The sequence below is a fragment of the Struthio camelus genome, chromosome 12, assembly GCF_040807025.1.
Source record: "Struthio camelus isolate bStrCam1 chromosome 12, bStrCam1.hap1, whole genome shotgun sequence".
NCBI lineage: Eukaryota > Metazoa > Chordata > Aves > Struthioniformes > Struthionidae > Struthio > Struthio camelus.
The window spans coordinates 4,515,469-4,537,024 of NC_090953.1; the positions used below are offsets into that span (position 1 = coordinate 4,515,469).

The window sequence follows — 21,556 nt, forward strand, 5'->3', positions numbered from 1 at the left end:
TGAAGGACACTGCAGGCTACACAGTATTAACGAAAAAGTCTGCCATTTTATACCACCAGTCACACCAAGTCCTACTCAGTTCATCAAAGTATTCATACCAATTTCAACAGGATTGTAATCCAGAAATATGCCTCTTTTTTAAAAAGAGCAGGCTGTTTTAGAGCTGCTTTGGAAACCAAATGTCTTATGTTCTTTTAAGTTAGTCCAGCCTAGGCTGTGCCAGCTGATACTAGTGGAGAAGAAGGGTTGTATGCATCAGGTGTCTTGGGAGTTTGAAGCCATCTGACCCCATGAACTTGTCATTCTCCCAATATTTCTTCCACCCTTCTCCTGCCCAGTCACTGTAAAGCATCCATTTTAACAGGTCTGGGGCTGAAGAAGAAGTTCTTTTCCCATTCCTCTTCACCTCCACAAAATCTTTCCGTAAAGGTGACGAGAAGCAGCGTGAGATACTGTAAGATGCTATCTGTGTAAGCACAGCAACCCAGTTGTAATTCTAAATACCACCTCCTGGGGCAAAAGAAGAGTTTGGTGGTTCAAGACGAAAAAAGAGCCTTTCTATACTTTGCACTGTACTTATTTCACGAAGCAAAATCCTCAAATTAATTTCCTTCAAACTAATTTCCTTCATGCATATCATAGGTGTTAAACTGTGATTGTGCACGTGGGCTGGCCTTTGGTTTTCCTGCCTCCAAAAGTGAATTGGAAAAGTAAGTGGCAAGGAAACAGCAAACAGCTGAACTTTTTGCAGCCTCTTACATTAAAAGGACTTCTACTGTCTCTTGCGTACCCTTGTCCCTGCCAGGCCTAGCGGCTGAAGAGAGGGAGAGTGGGCGCAGCAACAGAAGCAAGTGCTTGATAACCCTCTGAGATAGCGTGGAGCTGTGAAGGAGTCCAAGGACCTGTTTCCCACACACCATTCAGTGCGCCTGGCACCACGAGCCCACGGCAACCCCTCCCTGCATTCATCTCGGCAGACCTGAGCGTTATTTGCCCACAAACAGCTATTGTTTGCAGGACTGGCAAATGAAAAACAAATATGTTTGTTTTCTCCACAGATCATGTTGCTTCCCACTTTCTCTTGATAAGAGGCATTTGGGGCTGGTGCCCAGGTTTTTTAAGCAGTGGTGTAAGCAGTAAGAGCCGAAAATGTGCTCCGTCCTTCTGTTCCTTCCTCCCTGTCTCTTTGCTCTCACTCATCGTCACATCTGTTCTGGGCCCAATGCCCAACAATTTTGCAATTTTGCATTAACGCCTCAGTACACTCAGGCTTGCACAGCTGAACATACCCAGTGCCATAATGCCTTCCCAAATCAAGCTCCTGCAAACAATTTTTGTTTACAGGAAGAATCATTTGGCTTTGTAACGCTACTCGTGAGCTGTGCCCAGCTGACTTAGCCAGTTCAGGCCTTCCCAGAGAAATATTTTTGCAGGGCACAGTCATGCATCTAGAAAGTACAGAACAGAGCAGGTAAACAAATACCCTTAAAGAAGATACCATCTCAGGCCTTGATCCTACAAACCCGCACGGGCTTAACGTTAAGCACATGAGCAGTCCCAGATGACTCCAGTGGAGCTACTCACATGCTTACAGTGCACAGTGTTTGCCAGATCAGAGCCTTTATGTGTAATTGCAAAATAAAAGGCAAGTCTCCCAGTGCTATCAACTGTAATGAATTGTTATTAACAGCACATTTTAAAATAGCCGTGGGGCTGATCCCAGGCAGACCCACTGGGGATAAAATGATGCGCGCAGACTTGTTGCGACAGAACCTGGAATTACTTTTTTTCGGGCAAAGCGCCGTGCCAGTCAGATGACATGCTAACACTGCGGCGAGGCTGTGTTTCTAAGCTTCGCCCTGTGCGAGGCTTTTTTTGCCGTGAGCCTTTGCGCGGTCCCTCTCTCTTCGGTGCAGCTTTCCGGCGGAATTGCGCTGTCTCCTGTTTGAACCGCAAGTTAGCAAAACTGCTCTCCTCCTCACCCGGCGGCTATTTTTATAACGATTTCTCGAGTTCGCAACGTCCCCGCGTACCTTAATGTGCGGCAGCAAAACAAATCCAAGCCAGGCACTTGTCGGCCGGGCCCTTGCGCAGCGGCTCCGCATGCACGACCCCGGGCTGCGCGGTGCTGCCGGGTCCCCTCCTGCGAGGGGGCGAGGACAATAGGCGACATTGTGTCCCGGGCGGGGGGGAACAGACGAATCTGGGGGCCCAAAAAAAAAAAAAAGAGAGAGAGAGAGAGAGAAAAAAAAAAAACAGGTTTAAATGCTTGCACTGCCCGCCTGTTAATGAAGAGCCTGCCCGGCGCTCATTAGGGACCCGGCGTGCGCAGCCCGCGAGGCCGTGCCCCGTCGGCGGCGCGCCCGGGCCCAGCGCGGCCGCGGAAGGTGGCGCGGCCGCTCGGCGCTGGCGTTTGCACCTGGGGCTGCCGCGGTTTAATGGACTTTAACACATGCAAACAAGAGCTTTTGTTGGCGGGGACAAAGGCTGTCCCGGCGCGGGGCTCTCCCCAACACTGCCCGCATTGTTTCCCCTCCGCTGCTTCTTGTCACCCTCCTTGTCAGAGTTTAATGAGGACAACGAGGTTTCGCAGGCTCATTTCGCACTTCAGCAACTTTCCAACACTTCCCTAACGAGGCAGAAGGGGTCGGAGAGCCCGGGCAGGAGCCCCCGGCGCGGCTCCCTGGCCGCCGCACAGCCCCGCATCGCGGGGCCGGCCGCACGGCGAGCCGCTCGCCCGGAGGCAGCTTCCCCCGGGCCGGCGGCGGGCGCTGCCGGCTGGCGAGCCGCGGGGTAGCGGCGCGGAGCGGCGCGGAGCGGCGGCCCCCGGCGCGGCAGCGGCCGGCCGGCCCCTCGGTCCTGCCCCGCCGCCCGGTTCCTACCCCCTCCTTCCCCGCCCCGAGGCCGCCTGTGGCCCCCGCGGGTCGCGGCTGCGGGTCCCGGGGGGTTCCAGGCGGATTTCGGGGAGGATTTTGCCTTTAGCCTTTGCAAGTCCCCGTCTCTGACTCCCGTTCCCACGCCCGAAATCGCCTCTCCGCCGTTTGTCTTATTTCCCTTTCCGGCGCGTGTGAGAAATTCGGAAAACTGGAGAAGTTGTTTAATGCAAGGGGATTTTAAAACACACAGATAGGTGGCTAAAGAACAAACACCCCAACCACCTAATTAGATATTTACCGGCGGAGCCACTACAAACTGCTGGGTGTAAGTCGGAGCTTGTAAGTTCTCTGACAGCAAAGAAATTCAACAATTACCTTTTTGTCCCTCACAATGGGATGAGTTGAGGATGGAGTGCGATAAACTTAACTCTATTCTTGGGCTTTTGCAGATTAGCCTTTGGCACTCGTTGGTAAATACCAAGTGAATAGGGACTGTGTGACCACAGTCCCTTGAATTAGGGACAAACATTTCCTCTGTGCATTTTAAATAATGCTACTGCCAAATATTTTGTTACCAGAGATCATTATCCTTTGAATGAAAACTCAGGGGGTAAAGGCATTGGTTTTGTCTTTGCTGGTGTGGAACAGACTGTATATGATATCTAGAACAAGCAAGAAGCTTTCACAAATTGCTATATGATTTCTACTGCCAGCTTCTGTGATATTGGATACGACATAAAAATAAAAAAGCCCGGCAGATAGACACAGAAACTCACAGAAACCACCTGTATATTTTGTTTCAAAGGAAAAATCTCAGCTATTGTCTTACTGGCCCTGGTTCTGTTAGGCCTTGGATCTGCTTAATCTTTAAAGCTATTCAAGCAAATTGAATGATACAAGCAAGTCTCCTATAATTAATCTGGATTCTTGAATTTTGATACAAACTTTTATGTAACCGAGAAGTTTCTCCCTTTTCCTTGCAACGACACTAAATAGACACTAAGTCCTGCTGTCAAGACTGCTACCATGAACACAGTTAAAAGGAGCAAACCTGGAAATTTTCCCTTCAAGAACAAGAAAGGGAGGAATATTAGAAAGAGGCATAAAGTCATGGGAGAACTGGTAGTGGTGTCTGGACAGAGACCAAGATCTCAAGTGGCCTGTACTCTACAAACTGCCAGGATGTGAACATAGAAAGCATGGCTTATCCCAGGCAAAACTTTTGCAGGATTTTACTTTGTCGGTCTATCTGAACCTCTCAGGGGTTCAGTACTCGTCCTCAAAGGTCTCGTCTGAACCTTTGGCAACGTTTGCTGTTTGCTGCTGTTTGTCCAGCCAGTCCAAAAGAAAATGACGGTGATGCCACCTTGCCTGGACAAACTAGTGACTTGAACCCTGAACTGCTGTTGCAGACAGCAAAGCTTTAGTTCTGGTCTGTCCATTCTCAAATTGTGCAATCTGCCCTCAGTATCTGGCAGAAATATGCCGGAGCCAATACTTCAGAGAGCCGAGCATCCTGTGACGAGGCATTGCTGAAATCCCCCACCATAGGACGCCCTCGGAGGATTCAATATTTGATCTGGGTGCTCAGGAAAGGAAGAATTAAGTATTGCTTTTTTTTTTTTTTGAGATGTGGGCCTTTCAGCCGGCGATTTTAATGGAAAACCAATTCACAGAGAAAGGCCTGTAGGCCTGGACCTGCTAAATAACTCATAAGTTGCAGCTCCAGTTTCCACTGAGGTCACTGCTAAAATCATCACAGACTCTTGCCGCACGCAACCAGGGAGTGTACGCAACTCTCCACGTTACCCCAGCAGACCTGTGCCTGACAGCCCGTTTCCCGCTTCTCCACGTTCCCTTCTCTTCCCTTCCATGCAGTTTGTTGTTGTTGTTGTTGTTAATCATATAAAATGAACAGAAAGAATGAAAACTTTTTGGGTTTTGAAGCTGGTTTGCCTGGCAGCAACGGTTTATTGAGTGCAGTTCTGCAGGTATGCAACTTATATGAAGAGAGAACCCCTGCCCCTGGGCACTTACCCGCTAGGTAGGGTGATTTTGCTTTCCTCGGGTTTTGGGCAGACCTGGGCCTCACTATCTTTTCACAAAAGTGAACAGGAGCTTTGCCGATGGCGTGGACAGAGCAGCGAACCGGGCCGGGGCCAGCGTGAGTTTCTCCAGAAAGGCACCACGATTCCCAAGGATGGGTCTCCCTCATCCCTGCATCCACAGAGACATCGCAAGGTGTCAAATGAGTGCAGGCCATTCATTTTAGGATGGGAAAAGAAAGAAAGCCCAGACTGGGCCAGTTTCCTTAGTGCCTATGGAACAGGGAGCCAGCTGAAAGCTGGGGCGCCGTCAGGCAGCTCTCTCAGCGGACCCTGGGCACAGCCGTCAATGCCACCGGGGCTCGGCGTAGCTGCTCCAAGTGCCGGCCGCAGAGGCCACCGCCGGTCCGACTCTCCAGGTGTTCAGCCAGAGAACAAAGGGCCTTTTCAGCTGCCGCTGAGAAGGAAGAAGCCTCCTTGCTGGTTGCAAAATGGCTTTCCTGCGTGGCAATATTTGGTTACAGTAAGATCTGTTATTTCAGAAGCAGCCCAGCAGAGGGGAGGGTAATTCGACGCAGGCATGTAGAAAACCAACATGGGGACTCTTGTCTCCCTCCTTCTCCCCGTCAAGCCGTAAAACAATATTGAGCTGTAATGTTTCTTGTGAGCAGAGCAAAACTGGAGTCTTGAACCGGAACATGTCTCTTTTTTTTGTGCCCATTTACATCCAGCTAGCTCATCCTCTGACCCGTATGGGGTGTCCTGCAAGGCCAGGGTTTCTGAGCTGCCTGGTCAGCACAGGCACCAGGGTCTTCTGCACACAAAGCCGGGCTGAGAGCAGCTGCCCGCCGGCGCTGGAGGCGGCTCGGCTGCAATCTGCACGTCTGCATTTCCGCCCAGGGCTCGTGCTGGGACATCTTAGTCCAACGGTTCCACAGCAAACTCTGGATTCGCCTGCACTGATTGTGTGGGGAGAACTGAAAGGGGACTCGGTGCTGTGAAGGAGGGCGCGGAGGTGATTTTGCTGTATTTCCCAATTCGGTTAGTCTTGGTCTATGTACGCTGTGCGTTTGGCATTGCTGAAGAGGATGGTGCTCCAGCCGTCTGGAGGTGGCGCATTCTCCCCTCTGCGCAAGGCCAGCTGCGGAGGGAGCGTCCCGTGTCCCAGCATGATCAGCGTGATATCCCTGCTCCCATGGGCCGGGCACCAGCTGGACGCTGCCCGTGGGCTCTCCCGCGCCGCCGTTACGCTCCCAGTGTGCTCCTGCCGTGGGTGCTCCGTTCCCCCCATGTTTCCCCTAAATTTCACGATCTGGTGTTCTCCACAACGGCTGGGAGCTGTGCCCTCGGCTACATAGGAGGTGACTGATTTCAAATGATTTTTCTCATTTCCTTCAGAGAGAAGTGGCAAGGACAAGGTGGGGGACCTCCTGTTCCGAGGAGGCATTTCCCGTCTACAGAAGAAAAACAGAGGGATGCTGCATCCACTCCGAATGCATGGGCTCAGTGGAGAAGCAGGGACATGTAATGTTTTTTTCCTGAATATCTGCTGAACTCACCACGGAAATTTATACATACATAGCCACATATATATTTATACACATACGTGTATGCATACACACATATATATATAAAAAACTGAACTTATTCCAAGCAAGTGGAAGCACACGAGCTCAGAAATTGAGCCTTTCAAAAAAAACCGCACTACTTCCTAATAAAGACAGGGCTATCCTAATTCTTTAAATGCCCAAACTAACATCTATCCAAATAATGGGATTTGGCTGAGTACAGTTAAATATATTTGATTACTTCCCTTTTATCTAGTTCTAGGTTTACTGTACTTTTCCTTGGATGGCAAATAAGAAGCCCTTTTCTTTTAAGTGACAGCAGGGAAAAGAATCAGGTTGCTAATTTACCTGAGACCCAGGCATGTGTAATGATAGACGTGTGCTGGAAACTACAGAGTGGGCTTTCTAATTTGGGGGGGGGGGAAGAAAGGTAGAGCGTGAGATTCGTTAATCTTTTAAATTGGTTGCAGTTTTGCCAACGGACTCTCACGGCCATAATTAAATGCACAGTGGGAAAGAAACACTGCAAGGAGAAGATCAACAGGCAAGAAGCTGGGACCTAACAATACGTGTCGCAAAAGAAGCAATTAAACTCAGAATGGAAAATCACTGCTCACTAGACAAATCAGGACACCTCAAGCTCTCAAAGCGAAGGTTAGATGTACCTGGATGTTGTTAGAAATAAGTTCTTGTTGTTAGAAACAAGCTCTTGCATGGTCCTGGACAAGTTCAGTGGGACACCAGAAATCCTTGTGATGATGCCAGGTGTAGGTCTTCACCCCTAAGTCATCTTCAGTGACCAGCGGACAGGCGCAGGTGGGAGAAGCCGCCCTGGGGAGCTGGGCCTGGGGAAGTGGCTCTGCGCAGCCCCCATGTCACCAGTACGCCGAGGGCGTATATTGCTTGGCTCTTCGCACGCTACCTGAGCACCTCCGTGAACGTTGCCTCGGCCTTGGGTGAAGGGAAGAGGCCAGAGGGGAGGGAGCGGGGAAGGCAGACTGCAGGCAGGCACCGAAGGGCTGCGAGCAGCTGTATGGTTTAGGTTTGTGTCAGAATGAGGGGTGCTACCTGCTGGGGGAAAAACAAGGGCCCAGCTCGTGTCCACATTTCTGTGAGGGCAGGCTAAAATGGGTGTAAAGGTCAAGCAGCTTTGGGTGAAAAGCCGTTCTCCGTGGATAGGAGAAGGATGCAGAGCTGAATCTGAGCCCAGGCTAAGTCTGCAGCGAGGACGTGCTGTTAGTCTGATTTCAGAAGAGTCCATCTCCTTTTCTTTGCCCTCTTTGGGGATCACCGTTTGGGTGCAGACCAAATTCAAGCCAGCCTTTCACCTGGAGAGGCGCCTCCACAGCAGGTGAGAGGAGAAGAGAGGAGACGCGATTTATCCATGGCAGGCAGCAGGGGGGTGCCAGAGGCAGCGCGGGGGCCGAGGACTCGGACTCACAATGCACTTACACCGTGCGCGAACCACTGCGCGTCCACTGAGCAGCGATACGCTCGCCACGCATGTGTTTGGAGGCCACAGAAATGTTAATACAACTCAGTGCAATCCCCTTTTGTCGCAGGCTCTGCTAAGGGCAGTTGCTGGGGCTTTGGTTCGGGTGGCCCCAGCCTCCAGCATCCGAACTGTCAGTCTTCTCGGGGGTCCGTGCTGCGGCCCAGGAGGTAGGAGGGACACCGGCTACTCATAACGCTTGGAAGAAAGAGTTTGATCCAATGCAAAATTATATAATTTGTTAAAAGACCTTCATATTGCCCGATGAGCCTTTCTTTTTGTTCTTGAGCATATTCTACGCACTGGTTCTTCCCCTGGCTCGCTCTTAGCTGGCTCAGAAATAAGACTATACAGAAATGCACAAAAATTCCATAATTTCCTGTGGGTGTATTTTGATGCATTCTACACTTGCTGCAGACCCTCTTTCCCTAAAACATCTACAGGATCCCCCAAACAGGCAAGCACCATTTGTCTTCCTTTTGTTGTTTTGCAGGGAGAAATTGTATCGTGACTTTCAAGTAGAAAAAAATTAGAGAAATAATAACATGACCCAACTGCAAAAATATTTTTTTTCATGAACTGTACCAATGATTTGGAAATGCAAGTAGTAAAGTGAATTGCCAAAAGTATCAAATATATGTGTTTTCAATAACTTTTTTTTTTGTTACCTAGTAAAATATTTTCCTGGAGAAGGGTTGTTAAACCCCTCTGTGCAATATAAAGGTGCAGTGATGTATTCTCTCAAAAGTGGTTTAATAGAGTTTTGGGGTCCCGTTTTTGTGCATATTTTCAACACACGCCGTGCGTGATCAATTTGGATTTATAAAAAAATGCTGTATATTTCGTTCTAAGCAATGAGCTTAACTGTTAAAGAATGGTGCTTAGTTAGGAGAGCGTGTGTGTGTTTGCATTTTGGCAAGGCAGCAAATAACATGCAATATTTATGTCATTTGAGAAAAGTATTTTGTATATTTGCCAAAAACAGTCCTTTCTAAGAACCTAAATGTATTTGACCCGCACTGTCTGAAACACAGTACTAGGAAGAGGCTTCGGTATGCCGGAGCCGCGGGCATGGGGAAGGTCTGGCTGTCCAGCCTTTGCACTGGAAGACGGTGGGATTTTGCACCAACAAGCCAGATCTCGTTTCAGTTCAGTCTGTCTGAATCGGCTTCAGTGCAATGATTTCAGACTCACCTGTGGCTTTACTGCCAAAACCCTGTGCTTTGCAGTCAAATAACTAATACAAGTTTGACTGCATTAGGCGAGAGCCTGACCAGCCACTTTCCTGCCGCAGCTACTGCGAGCGCTGGGGCTCGACCTCTGCAGGGAGCTCGGTTATTAAACGCACAGAGCAAACACAGTGAAAACTGTCTTGTGCTCCTCCTGGTCAGCTCACCCGCTCTCACTAGCTTGCTGGGGAAAAACAGCCGCCAGAAGAAAAAAAAGGCATGTTTTTCCTCTCTGCTAGCCTTCCTCAACTGACAAGCATCAAACCCTGCCTCCGCCTCTCTGTGGCAGTGGCTGCCGATGCTCAGTGCCGCGTCCCCACTACGCCTTGCCGAGAATGAGTTTTTCCTCCAAGTCGATGCACTCTCCAGCACTAACTTCACCCCAGAAGCGGTACGATATCAGTTCAGCTGGATTCTGACCTACGTTTCTCCCACTTGCTTTACCCCTTGGTGTAACCAAGCCGTGGACCTGTCCTTGGCGGCCTTGTATCAGCTGCTGCTTTCTCATTGCACAGGCAAAAGCCCTGTGCCTCACTCACATGTCCGCTAGCCGTTGCACCGAAATCCTTGTGCCAACTCCGATGATATAACATTTCATTCGGGGAATTTCTCCATTTTCTCCACACCCCCCCCTTCTCTTTTGCTTTATCTCTTCCTCCTATCTTCAGCCTGTCAGGACTTTCACATACCCGCGCCTGACAGCTAAAAGATCAGGAACTTTGATGTTGTAAGGGATATTTTAGCTCGGGTAATTCTCACCAATTCAGACGTTATTGTGTGGGATATCCAAGGACTCGGGGAGCGAGCAATGCCTTTGTCTGGTGAGATCAGAGCAATTTGCAAGCTTTTCTGGGAACACGGGCCAATAAAGGGACTTTAGAGATATAATCTGTCAACCCCATTGAGGACCACTGTGACGGCTACCTTATGATTACTGACAGTTTAAGCATCAGTTAGGACAAAACAAGGCTGCAGGTATGCACTTATTTGTAGTAAGACATTGTTTGCTGAGGAAATGAAGGAAATTCTTTATACCCAAGTTCACCAAGTTTTTACTGCGTTTCCAACTGACCCTACTGGCAGCTTCTGCTTTTGGCCAGGAGGTTGAGGAAACCCCTCTGAGGTGCAGCCTCTAATTCTGAAAGGTGACCTGGTTCCAGGCACTGATTTTGAGGGTTGACCCAGAGTAGCCGTCGTGGAGCCTGCAGCCCCGGGAAGGGGCAGGGCACCACCCCCAGACGTCTTGGTGGGTTTGTGCTTCGTGCCATGGAGCGCTGGAGGATGCACAAAGCTGCTCCCGGTACCAGGCCTAGAGCAACGAGGGGGCTGCTGGCCCCTGAGCCCTGTGCATGAAACCCTCTCCTTCACCCCATAACTTACTCTGTCCCTTTCAACCTCCCTATTCCCAGTGAGTGGCACTGCAAACGCCGAGGTCTGGCCTGGACTCAGCCATCACCTCTCAGAGCAGCCGGGGAGCTGAGAGAGCTAGAAAGTGGCTCAACAGAGGTGCTTGGCTGGTCTGTCCGGCGTCATCTTCACTGCGCACCGGCTTGTCACATCACTGGGATTTCACTCCCTTCACTAGACTGATTCTTGAGGATTTTTCCTATTATTAAATGTATTTCTGTATTAATTTTTCTCCCTCACTGGACAAACATTTGCTTGAGTACTTTATTTGCAAAGATACTGGTAGCTTCATTTTCAGTAAGACCCCAGGCCTTGCATCTTCATAAATACACTAACAAAAACCCTACGTTGTCTCCAGTGGCTGCAGCTTGGTCTCTCACAGCATTTATGTTGGTACAAAAGCCTCTCTGCAGAGGCAAGCAACTGGCCTTTATCCATCCATTCCCAGTATGTACCCATGCCCTTGCCTTCTTGGTCATCCAGCTGATGTTAATATATGCTTCTAGCAGATGTTTAAACTTCCTGAATAATTGATCTCTGCTTACTGATGATCAGATAAGCTCATCAACACAGATCTTCAACTAAGTTTTTGATTGCCCCTCAAGCTCCTTTTCTCTCACCACTCTCTCAGGTCTTGAGTCATTGTCCCACCAAGCACCTTGAAGCTACACCCTTGGAGACGCTGGGCAGGAAGCATCCTGTGGCTCACTGGTGGCTTCACAGAAGGAGGTGTCCCAAGTGCTAGTGATAGCGGTCATGTATCTATGCTCGGTTCTCTTGGGTTTCTGAAATAAATCCTCGCTCCCTGTGAGCACAGGAAGGGCCCAAGCTTTGCCGGACCGGGGAGCACGGTGTTGTCCCTGTCTTCCAGTACCCACCTGACCGACAGCGCTTGCAACAGCTCTAAAGGGTTTCCCCAGTAATGAATTCTGACTTATTTCCCCAAATCTTCTCATTCTGACTCAGTTTGAGTACAATGATGCAATCCTGAAGGGATGTGTTGGCTGCCCAGCTCTTCTGGCCGGCTGCTCGGCAGCTACAGCCCCCATGGCTGCTGAGCACAGCGTGGCTCTGCGTGGCTATCACCATGCTGGCCACCAGCTCCCGGGCATACGGTCGCGCTGGGGACACCTCACCGAGTCCGCTTGCTGCAGCGAGCAATCAGGCCAGCGCTTCCCTCCGTGCCGCTGAGGTGCGGGAAGGAAAAGGCCGATCTGTTTTCTGTTGGGTGAGCACAAACGCGATGGTGTTCCCACGTTGCTGAGCTGCGGGTGTTTTAAGTGATGTCCCTCTCGCCATCCCCGACGTGGTGCCTTCCTCACTGCGGCTCTGGGAGCGGGTGGAGAAGGAGCGCGGTGGGAATTCCCCAGAGATGGAAATCTGACCAAATGCACATAAAAAAAGAAAGACTTTTCAACTCATCACTGGTACTGCAAGACACCTTGGGAGACACACACGGGGTTCATCTCCAGGCAAGACTCAGCTCTGAATTAAAACCTCTTTGGCAGGGACAGTCTTTCTCAGAGTCACCTGAAGCGAATCGCATGTGGGCTGCTGAAACGACCCTAACTGGCACCTTCTACTTCGTTATGTCCTCCAGACTTCATAATCCTACTGAGGTGGAAGCCGGGCTCCGATGGCTTTCATGAGAGCTACGCACCAGTGTCGTCGGTATGTTTGTGCCCTGGAGTTTGATTTTCCAGATTCTGCTGCAACTTCAGCACAGAGCGTTAAATCATTTATTTCAGAGATACTGTGGCAAGGCCAAGAATAAACCCCAGGTATCTTTATTCCCAAGACAGTATGACGACCGACTGGAGTTAGAAAACACTCCCTACCGCACTTCTGATTATCTGCTAAAGCAGGTTTTTTTTGTTTCATTCCTAGCAAGACGCTGCCTCACTGGAGACCACTTAAAATAAGATTTATCTCCCTTGGAATAACTACAGACTCTTGCATTTGCAATTCATTCCCCTCCCATTTCTAATCTCATTTCTATTGAATGTATTGTTTTTCTTTCCATTATTTCCAAAATGAGATCATTAAAATGAGTATTGGAGCTTGACAGGTTTGGGGCAGGAGGAAACTTCGCTGCAGATGAATCCTCCCGACAAGACCTTGGATTACTGCAGCGTCTCACTCAGTTAAATGGCAGAAAGGAGCTATTTCTCATGCCATTTATTGATGCTTCTATTTTGACACTTTGGGGACAAAATCTAAAGAGAAATTCTGAATGTGGTGGAGTCTACGGCACGTTCTGCAAGAGGCTCCCAACCCCAGCGAGGGTGACGACATTGAGACCTGGAGACTTCAGCTCCACTCACTCAGCTAAATCCAGAGAGCAACTGCATCTTACTTAAAAATAAATACACAGTCCCCCGCTACCAACTGAAGCTGTGATCAAACTCTTCCCACTCCTTCAAGAGCAGCCGCTTTGCACCCCTCGTGGGCTGGATTTTGGGGTGGGTGAACCGATTCCTGCCAGAAAGGGCTTGGGGGTCCTCAAGGATGCTCTGTAATGCAGGATATTATCTGACCCTCGGTAATGCAGCAATATGTTCCAGATGCAGAGAAATGATGTGGGGAGGAGGGTGCTGGGGAGCTTGTCTTCATTAAGCATCTATTTGAAAAAACACATCAAATTTGGATCACGCTAACAAAGTAAAAATCTGGCGTAATTCCACCGCAAGCGACAGCTTTACTCTGGATTAACACTGGTGTAACTTAGACTAAGATTTGGCTGCAAATCTCAGCACTCTCCTCGTTCCTGAAAGACACAAACATGAAGGTCTAAACATCTACAGTTATGTATTGCATCAAATATTTCCTGGCTAGGAAAATCTCATGGGACAATGATCTGGGACGAGATGGTGCAAATAATTAGTTTAATTGGAAGTAAAGGCACATTACTAAAAATAAGGAGATGAAAGCATTTTTCCTCTGCCAGTTTTAATACAAGCAATATTAGTAGCAGCTGCATTTCAACCCGTTTTGCAGATAACTGTGCGAGGGGCACTCTGAAACCTAAACAGTTTAATTGCATAGGCTACCCTTTAATTTAGGGTGGTGAGAATGATATGAGGGACTCATTAAATTGGGGCATTAACCATGGCAGCAAGCAAAGAAGTTTCTTTGTTGCAAAGGATTCCTGCTACCCTGCAATCACTACAGTAAATTGTTCCTGGGAACTGCGACAAAGTAGGATGGGGAGACAGAGACGCGTCGGGAGAGAGGGGAGCAAATGGAAAATAATTGGTACAGCGCAGCACAGAGCGTGTGTCACGGCGGACAGTTATTTAATAACTCCTCAATTATTGCCACCAGCTGGGGCATATTAAGACGCTGCAAGAAGTCAGGCCAAAATCCCCAGGGCATCGCGGCTCCAGTGGCCCCGCGCTTCCTCCCGGAAAGGCGGCGAGGGGCAGGCGCGGGGCAGGCGGCAGCGCACAGCCCTGGTGACACTGCCCGTCCTTCCCGAGGGGTTCCCCCACTCCTCGTGACCCTAGCTTAAAACAGGAGGTGGGATAAAGCCGTTTGGGGCTCTCCCGGCCCTGGAGCATGGCACAAAGTCAGGGCGCCTCTCTGCATACGTTTCCTTCCCGCTGTCCCAGCGTCATTAAGTGCAGCATGACAGGCTTCGCGTTCGGCAGCAGCACCCGTTTAAGCAAACCGCCTCTCCCCGCTGTCCCCTTCGTTGTGCTCACTCAGCTCCTGCAGAACCGCACTGGCAGCTGGGCTTATCCAGTAAAAATAACCCTGGATGTGCTATTTGCTCCTCACCCTAAGCAGATCTCCTGCGGATGGATGCTCCCACAGAGTGCTGGGTGAGAGCTGGGGCTGCTCGAAATGCAACATTCGTCAGGCCATGCCTTCGGTTTAATCTGGGCTCAATACTGGAATAAACGTCGGCTGCTTTGCTCTGTCCTTGCGGCAGCAGCGTGGGATGGCAGAAGCCCTCGGGTGACCGGGACCCATCGTGCTTGGGGCTGTACCAGCCTCCCCGCCAGCACGCAGGGGAAACAGCCTCCAGCCTGTCTTGTTTCTCCTACTAGCGCTTGTCCTTGTGCTCTGAATCTTCGGCTTTCTTGGATTTCACTGTCCCTTGCTCCTACCTGCAACACGATCTCCGTTTCACCCAATTCCTCTTCTTCTTGGAGGCTCTCAAGCCCACGGTTGGAGCTGGGAGCCATGCACAAGCCACGGCAGCCGACAGGCCAGGATCCATGGCGAATGGCCAGCGCGGGCCAGAAACGGGCTAGCTGCATGCACAGCATTGGGTCCATTAGTCACCGCTGCACGGGGCACTGGCACACGCCGTGAAACTCAGAGTAAATACCAGGCTCCTGCCAGACACTGCATTTCTGCAGCGAGCCTCGCAGCCTCTGGGGATGTTATTTAAGCCCCAGAGACTGGACTCCCATGACTGCATGCACTTCCCATGCTTTTAAGCATAACCTCAAATCCAACAACAACAAATGTTTCCCTCAGAACTGCAGAAGAGAGCTTAAAATGATGACTCTCGAGAGCTCAAAAGCCTTGCTGCAAACCGAGAACGCCAAATACGGCATTTGAGATCTTTCACTGTGTGAATGCTGGGTGTCGTGAGCGCCGCACCTCTATGTGATGCCAGCGACACCAGCCCAATGGGGACAGCACCCCTCGCTCTGTCCTACACGGCCCTCGCTCCCGTGGTGGGCGCGAAGGCTGAGCAGCCTCACCCTCGTCCTGCACCAAAACAAAGCCCTTTTAATGACTCTGTCCTCAAGCTCAGGATTGGGCCCGTAAAACAGAAAACGTGTTTCAATACCAAATGAAAAACATTACTCACAGGCTGTAATTCCTTTCTGCAAATACCGGAGGAGAATATTTCATTTGGCAAACAATCGAGCCTTACAGTTTAGAGCTCTTAATGTGATTAGGGACAGGTTCTGCAACACATTTGTAACTCCAGGTGATTTTGCTATATCTTTTTGGACTGTGACCAGACATAAAATGCCCTTTTGCTAGATTTGGATCCAACTAAAATTGAGGAGAATCAGATGTCGGTAAGTCCTTTCCAGTTTGATCTTTACCCAGGGGTATCACAACACACTTCAACTCTAGGCTGCAGAGAACAGCTTTGCAATCTCAGGCTCTTTTTCGCGTTAAGCCCTTGTCTTCTCTGACTGGAGATAGCTCTTCCGTAGCACATATTCTGTAAATGAGCATGCACTACTCTTCTGAATTATCATTAGGTACTTACAGGGCTAGGAAAGAAAGCCAAATACCTTCATTGGCTCTATGGACACATCTTCACTTCCTTTCGCTCGTCTTAGGTTACTTTAGAAAATGCAAATCCAGCTTTAAACAAGCTGAGACATGGTGCACAGGGAAGAGCTCAACATTTGATCCTGGAAGCATGTGCCCAGCATTTTGCAGGATGAAATTTTGCCGGATGAAACCCCTCTGGGAAGTTTCCCATCTCTGCCCATGTTTCTGCCTTGGTTCCCGGAGCTGGGGCTGCAAACGAATTCAACAGCAGAAGCCCCAGAAGAAGGAGGTGGAAGGAGGGCACGACAGAGGAAGACTCAGTCGTTTTGTACATGCAGCTGAGACACAAAACCAAGCCTGACCTTTAAACTATCGGCAAGAAAAAATCTCTAATTTCTTGTTCGTAAAGATTTCAAAAGGTGGCTTGGCAGGCAGCGGCGGCCGGGCCATCCTCAATCCCTGCTGCCCCAGGAGCCTCTCACGGGAGGAACGTGCACTGCTGAGCCAGACATTGAACCAGCCCATCTGCCACCACCAGCGCAGCCATAAACAATGCTATTGAATATGACAAGCTATAAAGAAAGAAAAAAGGAAAATTCACGTGTCCTCAGAGATTTATCACTTGCTCACAGGAGGCAAATCGAACTAAGGACACAACCCCGTCGTTGGGCGCAGCAGGTAGGTCAAAGCAGACTCAGCAATGGAAAAACCAGACCAAGGCTGCGCCCACGAAGGCCTTGCTTCCAGTAAACAGCCATCGCCGCCGAGACACCTTGCAAAGGAATGTGGTTGAAGTGTTTTACGATGTCGTTGATCTTCCCGACCCCCATAGCTCTGCTTTATTAGCAGCAAGGGGAAAAAAAGCTGCTTTAGCACATCTGAGGTGCTCTTTGCTTTGCTTGGTGGTAGCAGCAGGCTGGTGCGCAGATATCTGATAGCGCCGGGCTCTTTGTATCCCTCAGAAAGGGCAAAAGGAAGTCCAATGCCTGGAATTTGAAGTCAGCAAAATTCACGTTGGAGAGGAGACATCTGTCATTAAACGAGGGTAGCCAAGCGCTGGAGTGCGTCAGGCAGGAACGCTGTAGGTTCTTCATCACTCGCTGGCTTGAAAGCAAAGAGCAAATTTCTCTTCCGGAAAGACATGGCCTCATTCAGCTGCACATTACCAGGTCCGGGGGGGGGAAATAGCTGGGTCTCCTGCTCTGAGCCCGCCGAGCCGCTGGCGATCGCACCAAACGATCAAAATCTATAAACGCCCAACTGGCGTTGCGTGTTGGACACTAAAGTTTCACCGAACAGGTCATATACGTGCCTAATCCCACACACACGTATACGTATGTGCAAACCAAAGTGGGAGGGAGGCTGCAGAATCCCAGTGCTGACACTGGGACCAGACAGAGACGAGCCGCACTTAAGTAAATCTAAATAAACCCAAGGGTCTCAGGACTTTATCCTTGTGCTCTTCTCCAGACAATTTTTTTAACGCTGTGAGACAAACATTGAGGCCAAAACAACATATCTGCCCTTTACTGAACTTTCCCAATCTGCTCCAGCCTCTGCCTGGGACGTTTGTGCCAAACGTTTAGCTTGCAATGCAATCTCTCATCTCCTCTAGAAACTACATCAGAGTACAACAGGAACGCAAAGGGAAAAAAAGAAGATTTGGTAAGTCAGAAAGCGACCCATGGGGAAGCCAGATTCTGTGACCTTGCGGTCGTTCCCATGAAAAAATAGCTGGAAAAAGTTTGAAGCAGCTGTGGTGGCTGGATTCGCCCCCGGCCCCGGGATCAACCTCCCTCAAATCACTGACTTTACTTGGGCAACCTTCAAGTTACTCCGTGCAATGCTTAAGCTACCTACGTCTGGGGAAAGATGGGAACGTAACACAACTGCTGATATTAATGGAGTGAATCAGGGCATATTCTGCAACAAGGGAATGAAGCAGAATATGTCCAGAAAGGAAGCAAAAGCTCTTCTAATTTCTCATTCCTGCCCTCCAAGGTTTTGTGAAAGCTTGTGATGAATTCTTAACTGGTATAAATCACTTAGCTCCACATAAGCCAATAGAAATCAGCAACTACAATTCACTGTACTAAATCAGTTCTCATTAGAAAAGTGTCTTCAGTTCATTCAATCCTATTAAAATAGTTGCATAAAACCAAAAAAATCTGCTTTAACATTTATCCAATAGTTTTTCGACTGCAGCAAGCAAGAAGCCGGGTTATTGTTAGTCGCAACAGATGAAAAATTTCAATTTTTTCAAATATTTTCAAAACCAGATGCCTCAGAAAAAATTCTGAGCTGATGAAAAAAACATATTTATTCCAAAAAAACCCATTTTGCTTGAAAAACATGCCAGAGGTAACATGTGTTTGAGGCCCTGCCTAAGGACTGTGCACTCCCAGCTTAGCCCGGAGGCAGCGCACCTGGCACGGCAGAACGGGGGCATTTCAGATCAAGGTGGACAAGAACTGCTGGGAGGCGACGTGCTGGCTCGGACCATGTCCTGCTGGTGCTCAGCACCATCAGCTTCCCAAGTGCTGACTACGGGGAGCACGGGAGATTGATTAGGAGAGTTTGTCCCAGTAGGAACTGGGAAAATTTGAAGGACCTGATGCTATGCCTTGGCTGCATTGAAAAATATGCCCCAGCTGTCATACTTTTAATCACCCTTGACATTTTTTACTGCCCTAGCAATTGAAAGGTTAGTTGCTGTGAGCCTGCGGAGAGAGATCAAAACGACGCAGTGTCCGAGGGCTGGCACGGTGGCGGCCCTCTGCTTTCAACCTCCCGCGACTCCTTCCGAAGGGGTTTGCTTCCAAAGGACAAAAAGCACACAAGACAAACGTTTCAGATGTGAAAAAAAGGAAAGAAACCAAACACCCTTGAAGATGAAGGTCCGTTTCTTTGTGTCAAAATAGTATAACAGGACGGATCAGTTCGGAGCGCAATTTCTTTGAAATAAGCCAAGTCGCTGCATTTGACGTGAGCGTGCGCGTGTGCGTGCGGGTGTAGGAAGGGGCAGCTCTCCCGGGAGCTCTTGCCTGGAAGGACCACGCGGTCGCTCTCTTTGGCAGTATGCGGCCACGCGCTAACCTGAGCGATCCTATCTTGAATTAACAACCGGCATCGCTGCAGGAGGGAGGGCAGAACAATAGACTCGTTAGATGGACAACCTCCGCCCACGCCATGCAGAAGGCCGAGAGGCTTTTCAACGGCTTGCTATAATTAAGGAGCATAAATGTGCTATAATTAAGGAGCATAAATAAATAAATAGGAAGCAATCATTACCATTACCCCTGGACTAGCGCTGCAGCAGGTAAAAACAGGGGCAGAGCTGCCTGCTCTCCACCGGCACCCGGGGCTTGGTGACGAGAACGTTGCCTGGTTGTTTTGGAGGGGCCGCGGACCCGAGGAATTCTTCAGCACCCAAAGAAAAACTGCGAGACGTCGCAATGGGCGACGGCAGCAGGAGACGGGCAGGGGGTGCAGCCGGCGCAGCCCCCTCTTGCAGGACACCCCGGGGCGCAGCCCCCAGCGCCGGGGCTGGATGATGCCTCCTAGATGCCTTCTCTGCTCATTGCAAGCCTCTGTCACGCAGGGCTGTTAATTAATAAGGCTGCAGGCAGTGAAATGGCATTTCAAGGGACATCAGCACGTAATATCTGGTTTCAATCACGGCTGCTGGAAGAATAAGGCTTTCTATACCTTGAGAGCCCAAGAGGAATGTATCTGTGATGATGATGTTCCTTTAAACAGCAGCAGATGTCAAGACCCGGAGGCCCAACTTCTCTTCCAGAGAGGGAACCGGTGACAAAAAGAAACCCTTCTGCAGAGCAGCGAGCCAACATGGAGGAAGAGCTCAGGGCCCCGCGTGCCAGCGGCAGCCCCACGTGGGGAGGTGACCGCGGCCAGGGCCGAGGTCTCCACCAGTGCTGGTCCGGCCCAGCTGTGCCCACGACGCGTCTGGCAGCGCCTGTGGGGGCACAGCTGTGACAGCAGCTCATCTTCGAGCTCAGGCTAACTGCTTCATTGGAGAAATGCCCTCCAGCTAATGAAATATGCTGGTCTGCCAGCGCCATGCATCGCGAAATGGATTTTTATGGGTACTTTGGTAGAAGGCAAATGCTTAAAATCTGGCCCTACATCAAAAAACTGGACCATGGTTTAGAGCAGTTGGATGATCATCGCCCAGCGCTGTGCCGTGCACCAGCCTGGGTTCACACCTATGCTAAGGCCCTTGCAGTGAAAAGCAACTTTTGCACCCGCTTTGCATCACCAGAGCCGCGGCTGCCTCGTTTCACCGAGATCCAGGCTGCCAAATTGCTCACCCGGGCATCAGTGCAGGCGGCTTTACCCCAGCTTGATCCCTCTCATCTGAAAAGCGACCATGCCGCTCAGCAGCAGGGAAAGGCGAGATCACAGCTTCGGTCGTTAACTTCTTTTTCCCCCACCAAGACAAGTGTCCCTTCCTCGAACACCTCCCTGCCCTCAGCTGGCTCCAGCTCCTTGCTCGCGGGAGCAGGGTGCGATCCCTATTCTTCCCCTTCCCATCCCAGTGCTGCCATCAAAACGCTTGCTGTTCTGCTGGAGCTTAATTCTGCGTCTACGACTCCAAATTTACCCTCTTGGGATTAGGCTTCAAATCCAGTTCCACACTGGAAACTACTAATTTTCCCAGTACCATTTTCAATGTGGTAGAAACTCCCTGCTTTAAAAATATCTGGGCACAAGAAAACTGCCTGTTTCCATTATTTTTACTTTTAAAAAATTGCAAAAACAACACAATAGGTTTCATCCCTGGTGGCTCTCAACCCCAGCTCAGGTTTCTGCTCATGCACATCCCAAACCTTGCCTGGGTATTTAGCTTCCAACGCCAAACTCTTCCATGGGCTCCGGGTGGAAAGTTACTGACCCTGTATCCGAGCCAGTTTTCAAAAACACAAATAACTTGCCTGACGAATGTTTTGTAAGAAAAAAAAATATATACATACGTGTATACACACACACACACACCCCATATATAGTAGGAAGGATTAAATCCTCATGTTGCAAGAATTTAATTAAAAAAGAAAAAAAAAAGCTAAGACATTGGAGGAATGCAAGAATATCACCTCAGCCTGGTAACCTTTGGCTTAAGCGTGCACTTCGACAACTCGCAAAGAGCAGCGGGGCCTTTACGGCCGGCGGGAGCAATGCCACTCAGGAATGCCTGGCGCCAGCCCAGTTAAAAAGGAAACCCGCTGCCCCGCGCCAGTGGGGCCTCCGCAGGCTCCCGCTGCCGGCCTCTCCCCCTCGTTATAATTCCCACTTTCTTCCCAACGCTCCGAGCGCCTAATTGCCGAGGGCGCTGCTACGCGGTAACGAGGGACGCAGAAGGCTCTCCGCAACAACGGCAGCGTTTTCCCGCGGCACAGCCAGGCTTTGGAGAGCCGCGTCCCAGGAGGCAACGCACCGCTCGCGCCCGCGCCCGTCGGGCGTTACAAGCGGGCCTCCAACACGGGCTCGTCGCGCCGACCCAGCCAGCCCTGAACGCCATCGCGCGGCGGCTACCCCAACCGCAGGAAAACAAGCCGCTTTGTACGGGTGAGTTTATTCCAACCGAGAGAAACGGCCCTCGGCAAATATTCGACACCTGAACAGGGGCAAGGACAAGTTCATTTCACGCTGAGGGTAAGCGTGGAACGGG

General features: G+C 50.1%; 1 long non-coding RNA gene across 1 annotated transcript; it reads right to left on the bottom strand.

Moving 5' to 3' along the window:
- Nucleotides 1–1,612: 1,612 nt before the first annotated feature.
- LOC138068877 (uncharacterized) lies at nucleotides 1,613–3,048 on the bottom strand. Its single transcript, XR_011143721.1, has 3 exons — nucleotides 2,883–3,048; nucleotides 2,034–2,203; nucleotides 1,613–1,941 (listed from the first exon to the last, which is right to left on the bottom strand). It is a non-coding gene; the product is annotated as an uncharacterized lncRNA (long non-coding RNA).
- Between the last annotated feature and the right edge of the window lie 18,508 nt (nucleotides 3,049–21,556).